Source organism: Rhinolophus ferrumequinum, chromosome 13 (genome assembly GCF_004115265.2).
Source record: "Rhinolophus ferrumequinum isolate MPI-CBG mRhiFer1 chromosome 13, mRhiFer1_v1.p, whole genome shotgun sequence".
In the NCBI taxonomy this organism is placed as follows: Eukaryota; Metazoa; Chordata; class Mammalia; order Chiroptera; family Rhinolophidae; genus Rhinolophus; species Rhinolophus ferrumequinum.
In genome coordinates this window covers 45613210-45625446 of record NC_046296.1, presented here as the reverse complement: position 1 = coordinate 45625446, position 12237 = coordinate 45613210, and the positions used below count along the sequence as shown (strand labels likewise).

The 12237-nt window shown below is 39.3% G+C and overlaps 1 pseudogene; it reads right to left on the bottom strand.

Moving 5' to 3' along the window:
• Positions 1 to 5162: 5162 nt before the first annotated feature.
• Positions 5163 to 5637, bottom strand: LOC117033324 (60S ribosomal protein L23a-like; annotated as a pseudogene).
• Positions 5638 to 12237: the final 6600 nt, after the last annotated feature.

Sequence of the window (12237 nt, the reverse complement as noted above, 5' to 3'; positions counted from 1 at the left end):
TACCTCAATTTCCCCATCTGTAAGATGGGGATAATAATATTTAACTCAAAGTTTGTTGTGATTATCAAATAAAATAAAGCATAAAAAATGCTTATCATATTTCATACACATGGGAGCACTTAATAAGTATTATTTATTATAAAGTCCAGACCTTTTAGGGCTCAAAGGGCTGTATCTCAAGAGTGGAGTCATTTGGAGCCCTGGGCAGCATCCATTGCCCAAAAGCTCCTTTCGAAACTGCCAGATCACTGGGAACTCTCTAGAGAATGCTCCAGTTTGACTCCACATTGAGTGTGTCCTTCAAACTCCATCATGACTCTGGCCCAGCAGCTGGAATCTCACCTTCCAGCCCAGATACCACACCGCCCTCCCTGTCGATTGAGTGCACCAAGGGTTATGCTCAGTCAGGAGCATGAACCCTCTTTCTCATCATTTACTTTCCAGCCGGCTTTCTCCCTCTCCGTCCTGTACTTCCTCTCATTTATTACTTTCAGCCTGCCGAGAATGAGGTAGTGTTCCACACACATCCATCTACTGTCACTCAGAGTCTGGGGATTGAGGCTTTCAGGTTCAGAGAACACTGTTTTCTAATGAGATGTCCCATAGTTATATGCTTCAAAAGTAATGGTTGAATCCCTCAAAGAAACTCTTCAGATCACCCCAGGAAAATAAAACAATAAACGTGATGTGCTTGATATTGCTCTGTTGAGAAACCCTCTAGACACACACTCAGCACCTACCCTTGAGTCTGTCTTGTTTACTCTATGTTTTCTTCCTCTTATACTCGCAAGTCAAGTCTCTGTGGTGAAGAGCATATTGTGGCTGAAAATGGCATTCTGCAGAAAGTAACCTTCTCACAGGGTGATCTGATCACAAATTCCTAACTGGGCAGGTCATGGTGTGTAGTCACGCCCAGATCATATAACTTCTTTCCTTAAAAGGCTTATCTTTCCCTTAAGTAAGTCCTGTCCATTGTTCTTGTGCCTCTAGGTTAATACACCTTTGAAATGCCAGGAGTAGTACCCCTCAAATGTGTAACCACACTCAAGAAAGCACACAATTTTATTAACTATCCTGTAATCCAAGCCCTGCCTTTCCTTCTCCCACCTTCTCCCAATGTAATCTTCCTCACATTTCCTCGGAATTTCAAATGCATAAAAGAAACTGTCGCTCTCCAAAGCATTTGAGATCTTGCTTCTTGGCAATTGTTTTGGATCAAGTAAGTTTTTATAAAATTTCTTTACAGATTTGGACATTTCTGATGTTGACAATGTCGTACCATTCCTTGGGTTCCCTCATTTCTGATGTCGACAATGTCGTACCATTCCTTGGGTTACCTCCGCTAGAAGACGGCAGCCCAGACCTGCTGACATGGCCCCTTCCTAGGGATGGTGGCATTGACCAGAATTCCCACACAAATCAACTTCTGCCTGACTCACTGGGGACAGTTCCTTAAGTCATCTCTCTGTTCTCTCAGACGAAGAGTCTGGAGTGTTATTCAGAGTATTGTGAGCACACTTGCCTTGCACTTCACCATAAGGTAAACTCTTTATTCATAACTGACCATTGGGGAAAATGAGAACTTCATGGTAACCGTAAGACCTGAGTGATGGACCCAACTCTGTGCTCACTGGCTGTGTGACCTTGTTAAGTTAGTTTCTTCTCTCTGGGTTCCTCATCTGCCAAAGGAAAGGGCTGGGCTGAATGGTCTGAGAGGCCAGTATCAGGTTTACCAGAGCATAAAACAGTCACATCTGCTCTTTCTGCAGTGCTGCCCTTCTGAGAATCTCCAGACATTCAGACATACCTGCTTTATTCCTCAGTACAACTTCAAGGCTAGGTCCCTGACTCATCTATGACAAAGATCCTATAAGGTGACTGGCTGAAGGTCACAAAGTAAAATCGATTTCAGGGCCCAAAACAGCAACCCAGTTCTCCCTTCCTGCTTTATTCAATCAAGACAGCTTGAAAACAACCCCCCACCATAACCACCCCCAGAAAAATTCTTGATAGATTTACATTCGTGTAAAACTTCTTTTTAACTTAAATTTGAACTTTTGAAATGGTGTGTATTTATACATGTATACTGTCACTATTCAAAACTCTTCCTTTAACTTGCATGAAATGCTCATGAAAGAACATTTAGGAATTGTGGTGAAACAATATCGACACATTTTTCTTTCCGTGTTTTTTTAAAAACAAGAAACTTCAGTTTCCATACACAGTCCCTGTACCACTCAGGACCTGGTGGCACTGATTCGGCCAGGGATACTTAATATTCTGCTGTTCTTCGTCTGAGAGGCTTAATGCTTTACATGCAAAGTTCACTGGCACAGAAACCCACACCGTCTCAACCCTGAGTACTGAATCCCCGAAGAGCAGCCAGGCTCCCCAGAGGTTAAATCACTGAAAGCAAACATTGTTTCCCAAGGCAACATTATCTTATCTCTGACTTTGTTCCCTTATCTAAGAAGAGAGAGCATCAAATTCTTCCTGCTATCCCAATGTAGTGCTTGTACTGTTGGAAGCAATGCTGACTTCTTATTTTCTTCCATCATAATCACAACTTTTATGCAGCTCTGTAAAAGGAAAGTAGGGATTTTGCAAGATCTGTCAGTCAGGAAGTCTCTTTTCCAATATCTGTGCTTAAATGTGTCACCATTATTTTTATAAAAAGCCCAGTTTGTCTCAGACAGTTCTGTTACACCGCCCAGGTAGGAAAGCTGGCAAGAGACGGAGTAGGGAGGAAGGGGAAGCAGAGGTGCTGAGAGCCAGAGACCAGGGAAAGCTTATGGTTCGGCCACAAAAGAAACAAAATGCTAGATCTTGAAACTAAAGGCCATGGAAATGACCACAGACGCCAGCAGCTGAAGCCATAGCATGAACCCAAAGCATGAACCGAAAGACGGGTGGAGGTAGGGGTTGGGGGCAGGGGAGAGAGGTCAAACAAACTCACTCTCAAGGGAAGAGAATGGAAATAGAGCATGGCTACGCTGGCAGGATACAGGAGCTGCCTCAAGAGTTCAGCTCACCCTCAGGGCAAGTAGAGAAGGCGAACAGAGTGGGGAAGAATCCCAGATTTAAAATCTGAAAGTAACTGGGTGACCTTGAATAGACAATTTTGATTTCTATTGCATTGCTAGTCAGGATTAAGAGTTCCACCACTAATCTAAATTCAGTCACAGATGGATAAAGAACGTGACATCTTTGCATGTTTGAATCTTATGACTGAAAGACTTACCTGCTATACCAGCAATCTTTTGCAGTATTGAAGGATGTTGTAGTGGATCTCTCCAAAATATGTTTACTCCCTAAAAGTTAAAAGGCCATTGTCAGCATGCCTTATAGCAAATCTAACCCAGAAGCCTAAAAGGGTAATTTAGCTTTGATGATATCAAGGTTTTTGTATTTTGTTTTTTTTAGTATTAAATCATAGAATGGATCCATATTCCTAATATGTAATACTCCAGTCAGAGTTTTACATACTTAATATATGAACCTGTTTTAAACAGAAATAAATAGAATCACTATGTTGACTTATTTCTATTATAATGTTTCTTAAATAGGTACAAACATAAAATAGGTATAAAATCCTTATGTTTGATGTCCTTTTATATTTATAAAGGAAAACACATAAATATAAACAATACCCATATAATTCAAGGTAGTAATATTAATTTAATAATAATTGATGCTGTTTTGCTGAAACTAAATTGTTGCTTAAAGGGTGACTTCAGTGCAGGTTCTTTCCTGTTCAGCATGTTTATCCTACCATATGCCCTGGGACCACTCAAACTTTCTGCTCTGTTTCTTTATTTTGCTAATGCACAAAAAGATACATTAAATTTTGAGGGTCATTGTAGCCCATATGGATTGAGGGACCCACAGGTTCAAGAAGTCCGAAGCCCAGAGTAGCAAGCTTTTCATCATTAAATTGGGGGAGGGACTCCATCGTCACTCAAGGTTTATCCTATTGACATATAAGGAAAATCATGCTGCGTCTCATTCCATCACCAAACCTACAGCATTCTGCCACAGCCAGCCACAGACCTCTCAACAGGAAGTAAATAAAAATGTGTGCTGAGTGCAACTTAGATTTGAAACCCAGTTTATATAATTTAGTAAAAGAAAAAAGTTGATGTGTATACCAGTGTACACTTATTAACTCAGTAGTTTCAATCTAGTATGAATACATTAACCTATTATTCTCTTGGACATTTACAGCTTAACCCATTTATTTATAAGTATAGACTGAAAAGTCTTGTGTAAAGGTATTTCAGTCATCAGTAATATTTTTTTTCTGGAGGTTGGGGGAGATGGGGGAGAAGTGGGTTGAGGAGGAGAAAATCGAACTGTAACTCAGAATGGCCCTACAAGTAGATCTGACCTTGTCCTTGTGGCATGTCTGGATCCGGAAAAGTCTGTTTCAAATCTCTGTCATGGGAGATGGAGCTGGTGTAGTCAGATGCTGGGAGCTTATTCTTAAAAATCTTTAGCGGCTGAGAGGAACTGCTGAGACCTGGAATTGGCCCCATCCTCTAGGCCTTGCTGGCAATTCAGCAAGTCTACATCTTTGGTCCATCCCAACTCTTCCCATTGATTTCCTTCCTGCCAGAGTACTGCTGGAATCCTCTCCTCCATGTACTACATAAACTCTGTTCTTTACCATAAGAATCTCAGGCCTACTCTTGGCCCATCTGACAAACTTTTGGAGCCAGCATAGATCAACCCAGTTTTCTGACCTATAATACTTAGGCCCCTGTTAATGATGTTTCTGACAACATAATATGTTTCTGGAACACATTCTCCTTTTCAGTTCAGACATTACTCCTTAAAGTACAAAAGCATGGTAACAGAAGAGCTAGCTCAGGTTCATGAGCGGCATCCCATATCCTGGAGTCAGTTATCAGCTAGACTTACTCTCAGGAGATAGGAGCTATCTGGGCCTGAACTATTCTGAACTCATAGCACCATGACAGATCAAATAAGAGACTTACCTATTGTCCTGGATATTCAGATATTGTAAACATACATGTGGACAGAGTGTACTACTTTTTGTGACCCTCCCACCTCCACCTAGATGTTCATTCGTTTTTTGTTGTTGTTGTGTTTTTTTTACAGTGAAAAAATTTTGTATTTAGAATTAGCCAGCTGGACTCAGTTTAGATGATCCCCATTTTGTTGGCAACATCCAAAGCATCATAGTCAGGAGCCAGGGGAACACATGCCTTCTTCTCTCCATCAGGCCTGATGAGGGTGCTGACCTTGGCCACGTCAATGTCATAGAGCTTCTTCCCAGCCTATTTGTTCTGGTGTTTGTTGGCCTTGACACTCACAAGGAACACAGGTGTATGTTGTCTTCTATCTTCTTCATGGCTGACTCCGTAGTTAGGGGAACTTGCGGATGGCACAATGGTCAAGCTTGTTTCTCCTAGGGGCGCTCTTCCGAGGATATTTAGGCTGCCTTTGGAGCCACGGTGTCTTGGGCCTTCGAAAGGTAGGTGAGATCTGGATCTTCTTTTTTTTGTGGCTGTGGACACCTTTCAGGACGGCTTTCCTTACCTTCAAAGCCTTTGCTTTGGCTTCGGCTTTGGGAGGGGCAGGGGCTTCCTTCTTCGCTTTCAGGGCCATCTTCATGAAAAAGCTAGATTTTCATTCTTTATCTTTTCCCCTTCCTACCACAACTCTTAACAAATTATTCTCCAGTGATTTAATTGATGATCTCAGAAAATCAGTCTAATAAGTGTCTAAAACCACAGTGTTCAGGATAAACAAAAAGTACTAAGGGGCATTTTCCCTTTGAGTTGCAATCTTGAGAATGTTTCTTCAGTGATTCATGCAATGAATGAGGGCCTTCCTTATCTTTGCTGATTATTGCATAGTCCAAATACTGCCGAATTTTATCATTCTTATATTCCTGAGATATACTTCAAGAGGCTGTTATCTTTTTGTGAGAATAGTTGTTTGAAATTTAGCAATACTTTGAAAAGTAAATTTCCAGTTGCTCAAGTGCTTTGAACCTGCAAACTTAAAATTTCTTTGTCAGTTATTCCAAACTTCCCCCTGAAAGTATAAATGCTTGCTCTGTCTGGGTATAAGTGCAACAGATTTTCCCCCAAGCTGTGCTAATAAAGATCCCAGGCACACCTATACTGCCTCTGACTTTATTTGCAGAACCCTAGAAATATGCCATTAGCTGTCATCTCAAAGTATTTGAAAATCTAAGTGACTTCCCTGAATCCCTTCTAACTCTAAGTTTATGAACTTACAACATGCTACAGAATTGTATAGCAAAGGTATGAATAAACTGTGTTTTCCAGAAAAGCACTGGATTGGAAATAATCTGAAAGTAACTTGACACCAATGCTTGATGAAGACAATGAATATGCTTTATCATTTTTGAAGACATTTCGTAAAAAACTTGGCGTCTCTATAGGCAACTAGCATTTTGTTAGTCACTTATTAATTAAGGGTAGCATTTTTATGCATTAACGTTTTTAAGTTTTCTTCTACTGAGTAAAATAAAACACAAGAGGGAAACTTAAAAATGAACTTTTAATTTTGTGTATTAAAAACGAATTAGCACTATCTTACCTTGAGATTTGGAAAGGCAGCAATGGAAGAATTAGGAGAGATCATCAGGAGCAAAGATGTGTCGTTAGAAACCAAGGCTAAGATCATCCACACCCTCGTATTCCTACTTACTATGTACGAATGTGAAACTGGGACGGTGAAGAAGGCTGTTAGGGAAAAAAATGATTTATTTGAAATACGGTGTTGAAGAAGAGCTCTATGGATACCCTGGACCACCAGAAAGATGAACAAGTGCGTGCTAGAACAAATGAAACCTGAAACATCACTGAAGGCAAAAATGACAAAACTGCTGCTGTCCTACTGCGGGCACATCATGAGAAGTCAGGGTTCTTTGGAAAATACAATAAAACTGGGAAAAATAGAAGGCAGTAGGAAAAGAGGAAGACCAACTATGAGATGGAGTGACTCCAGAAAAGAAGCCACAGGCATGAGTCTACAGGAGCTGAGCAGGGCGTTGTGGACATCACTCATTCACAGGATTGCCAGGAGTCAGAGCCCACTCAGCGACATGTAATACACACATCTTACCTTTCTGTGCACTCATTATCTGAGCCTAAGCTTTCTATCACTGATCAGCCAACATGCTGCAGAAATGGACACTAGCAACTAGGCTTGATTAGGAAAGGCAAGGAGGGGCTGTCAATTGCAGGTGAAGAGTTCTGAGCTGGATAAGTCACACTCCTCCCTGAGAGGCTGTTTCCTTATCTGCAAAATGGAAATGAAAATATGCACTCTGCCCATTCCAGAGGCTGGGGTGACAATGGAACACAAACACATGAAAGTCCTTTGATCGCTACAAAGTGCCTCCTGCATGCCGTGTTCTATGTGTCTGATAAAGGAGGCAGAAAGCGTTCTCACACCTTTTGCATCAAATCTGAGGTCGTGCCCACTGAATATACACAACTTGAGAATTAACTTGTGAGAGGAAAGGAATTTGGCAAGCAGAGAATGACTGTGACACAAATAATTTATCTGGATGACAACAATAAATCTGTTGGGCAACTACTAAAGAGCAGGTGCTGCTCACAGGAAAGTTGCCTCATTTCAAGCTGTGAAGGCTTTCCAGAACATGTAAGCTCTGAAAGCTGCCAAACAAGACCCAGAGAAGAGAGTGGCCCTGTCAGAAGATATTGAAGAAGCAGGGACAGTTTCTTCTCATGCTGAGAGAAAGGGAACTGTGTTTTAATATCTCTCTCTCTCTCTCTCTCTCTCTCTCTCTCTCTCTCTCTCTCTCTCTCTCTCTCTTTCTCTCTCTCTCTCAATCTCTCTCTCTTTGGCAGGAGAATTGCAAGGAGAATCCCTAATGAAATATCCAATTTCCAGAAACAGAATATCATTTGGTTTCTTTCAACATGGTCTTTGAACCCCTTTTTGGGTAAAAGACCAAAAATAAATAAAGACCAGATTCAACAGTGGTTCCTCTAGAATAAAGCTTCTTGATCTCATTTTTACTTTAGAATTCAGCAGTAGATCGTCACCTACACTGCTACATGCATTGTTTCTGCATTGTTTCATGCAACATCAATTCAGGATAATATTTTGAAATGCAAATTCCCTGTGCCCCATCTCAGGACTAAAAATCTGAGTTGGGTGGTCTGAGAATCTACAAAATCAGCAAACAACTCAATCAATTTCTATGTATGTCTATACATAGCTCAGTCTTGCAGTTTGCCACCTTAATTACAAATGCTACTAAGAAGATTTAGTGGGCCTTGCAAAGCAGAAACCAGTGACTAAAACATTTTAGAATATACATATATTTATAATAGAAAGAATTCCAAACACTGGATAGTAAAGTTCTGATAAGAGAAGTAGTTTGATAAACAGGGCTGGCTTCAGGCAAAATTTAGATCTCCGACATGAAGTCAAAGTTTTCCATTTAATTTTAGAAACTTCATTTCTCCTTTCGCAGCTTCCCTACAATTCCATGTTCCATGACCCATGGGCCTTTCTTCCCTGTAAGCTACCTTCCCTGGCATTAGCTAAATAAAAAATATATACATATTAAAAAGCAATTACATAGGCTGATCACATGTGGGCAAATTTGCCAAAACTTCTGGTTGAAAATTGAAGAATTGAGATACCTAGATATTTTAATGTATTCATGAATCTACTCATTCATTCAAGATATATATATTACTGAAGGTCAAATGCTGAGGGTAGAAAACTAAGGCACGATCCATGTTTTTAAGAAAAATCATGCAAAATATAGAAATTAAGAACTTATAGCTATTCTTTCAATGATGCCCAACAAGCCTCCCCAAGCATTATTTAATTCTCTAGGAAAATGTACTTGTCTTTGTGCTATTTCCATTAACTAAGGGCTGGGATTCTATGAAGTTACATGTTAACTTACAGATCTACCAGCGACTAGTGGGTAGAGGCCTGGGACGCTGCTAAACATCCTACGACCATGACACCCTGACAACGACAGAGAAGTCTCCCTAGGACAAACAATTATCTAGTCCAAAAAGTCAATAGTACTGAGGTTGAGAAACTGTTCTAAAGAGATCAAAAGCCACTTTTTGGAGGAAATTGGGAGATCTTTTACCTCCTTGGTGAGAGCTATTTCAGTGCAATTTTAGTGGTTTCTGCAGTAGACTAATAAAGGGAGGGAAGTCAGGAAAAGAAAAATTTTTAAGAGAAAAATTTTAAAAGAGAGAAAAATTTTAAAGTTTTTGGTAGTGGCAAATGTGCGAAAAGGCAGTAACGTGAGAGGAGGACAGGGCTGTAGGAAGAATAATTGGTGGTACCAAAGTATTTTAAAGTATTTGAATCAACTGAAATTTTCATTTTCATTTAGATGTTTGAAAATTTTCAAGCCACAATCTAAGCCACAGTAGCAATACTTTATTTTGATCAAAGATCTTTATAGATTCCACATCTTAAAAATACGAGAAAATAATGATGCCTGATTATGGTCGTATCTCCATGATTGCGAACTTTTAGCAAAGGAAAATGATAGAAGTGCCTTTTTGTATAAAATTGAATCTCACAATTAAATACTTTATGAAAATCTTGGAAGCTATTGTCACTCTGCAAATAAAGTCTTATTACATTTCTGTATGTAAATATCTAAATTATTGAAGTAGTTTGTAAACAGTCTTTCATTTATTAAATACAGACACGCCTTGAGTTGTGCTTTCTGTACCATGAGTGACTGGCCAGACATTATGTCCAGAAGAAAAATTCCTCTCAGCACCCTTCTGTTTGAGAAATGAGAGGTTTTTATTACTAAGAGAGAGAGTAAATGTCATTATTGTCAGAATTGGCTTTTTTTTTTTTTTTAAAGGAACATTGGAAGAGTTGTTTTGCCTTATGTGAGAAAGTCAAAGAGTCTTATGGCTGAATGAGTAGTTCTTTTCTTGCTAGCAACCTGACAGTGTGTGGTTGGTGGTAGGAATTTTGTTGTATTAGTTGGTAAGCAGACTCCATAGCTGGAGGGTGGGGTCTCTCTTTTCATTGGATAGTTAGTAGTTGCTGCAACTGGCAGAGACAAGTCCACTTTCTTTGTTTTTCAAGCGGAAGCAGCCAAGGCCGTAGCAATAGATAAATGAATTCCTGACCTCAGCATTTCTGAGTTAGAATCCATCTGACAACCACACGGTATGTGGTCAAATGGATTATGAAGGATTTGATGGGGTTAGTTAAGAAAGAAACCACAATTTATAGCATGATTTTCATAATAAGATAGGTTCCCAGTTGTAAACCATCAAACTACAATTATTTTGGATCACAATACAAATGGTTTGGTCACCTGACTTATGAGGCAAGTTTTTTCCTAAAATCATTACAGTGGTGAATTTCAGTGTTTATCTTTTTTTAGATTCACTTCTCTGAATAAGAGTCCAAATATGTGTCTTAATTATAAACATAGGAATACAATTTTTATAAAATGGAACAAGTTTTAACAATCGTCGATTAATTACTGTGTCTCTATTGCAGCAGGAAAGTGTGTTATCTCTACAGACTGATTTACATACCAGGAAAGAGGCTTTCTCCATCTATTGAATAATTTCTTGAAAGAATTATGCTCCTAAAGGGAAAAATAATGTCTTTATATAGTCTGAGGACAGTGGGTCTGGAAAACAGTTAACCCAAATTTTTCCCAGCAGAACCTCGCCCAGAATTAACTTACCACCCAAGTCCAAAATGAAATCTTTTGTCTGACTTACATACAATTAAAACTATTCATTTAAACTAATTATTTTAACTAATTTGTGCATACATGTATCGTAAAAACATTTTGTCTAACTGATGAACATTCAAGTTTATTTTCACTCTGCCATAAACAGACCTTGCCTCGGGAATGAATGAAACTGACCTTGCCTCGGGAAGTTGACATATATGATCAAGGATGTCCCTGAACATTTTCTCTCAAGAGGAAGAAAGAATGCAGAAGGGAGGAGCTGAATTACTCTTTGCTCTGAATCTCTTGAGTTCCACTGTAGAGTGTATCCAAGGTTGCCCTTTGAACAGGCTGATTATAGAAAATCAGTGTAAGAATGTGACTTACAAAAGCTCCTGCGATTTCTGAAAACACTTCATTCCTATCTTGATGTGTCACGGAATAGCTGCTGATAATCACTGAGCAAGGTTAGTATGAACTGGGCAAGGAATATACTCGTATGCCTTTCTGAAAATGACTGTTTCTTCACTGACGGAAAACTTAATTATTCCAACAAAACAGAAAATTTCTAATAAGAATTCTCTATTTTAATGAGGTAGTTATGTTTTTAATAAATTGATTCAACATTGAATTGCTAAGTAGTATTATATAAATTTTGTTGATAGCTCTTCCTTCATGCGTATCTTTCTAAAATACTGTTTCTGATTCATTCAGTACAGGCATATTGGGTCAACTATTTTCTTGTATTTAAGTGATTGATTTATTACACTAACCACTTAGTCTTATGGAAATATTTCATAAACTTTTCCTCATGTCTTTTTCAAAGAAAGCATTGTTGCCTTGGAAGGCCCAATTTAGTCATAGTTATTTTTCAGAAATTTGGGGGTAATTTTCTTGTGTTCTAGGGAAAATTAAAAACAAAACAAATAACTGTTTATATTAGACACAGTATTAATTTCCCTCTTTTCCCCAAACTGTGTTCTTACCCTAACCTGAATATGAGAGACCCACAACAATTTTGTACTCTGTGGCTTAGAGATCATGGTAAAACCGTACAGGAAAGCCTTCCAAGAGGTAAAAGCTCTCGTCTGGGGATTCAGTCCCTCCTGTAAGAGGAGCAGTGAAAGCTGAACCCCACGTCACTGAAGTGGGAGATGCAGACAGAACAATAGCATGTGACAAGTGCTACAATGTGCTTATGAAAGATGCTGTGAAGAGTTCCCTCCAAATGTGTTATCACAGGCAGGAAATCCTGGCTCACGGGGAATGGTTACGAGGGAAGGTTAGGTTTGACTTGCTTCTAAAACTACCTGTGTGGCCTGCAACAAGTTTCTTCACCTCCCTAAGCCTTGGTTTTCTCACCTGTAACTTTTTGTTTTTTAACCTCAGTGGACTGTTAGGAAGATGGAATAAGATAATTCATGTAAAGAATGAAGCAGGACGGGTGTTGGGGAGCTGGGTGCAAAAGGTGAAGGGATTAAGAAGTACAAATTGGTAGTTACAAAACAGTCATA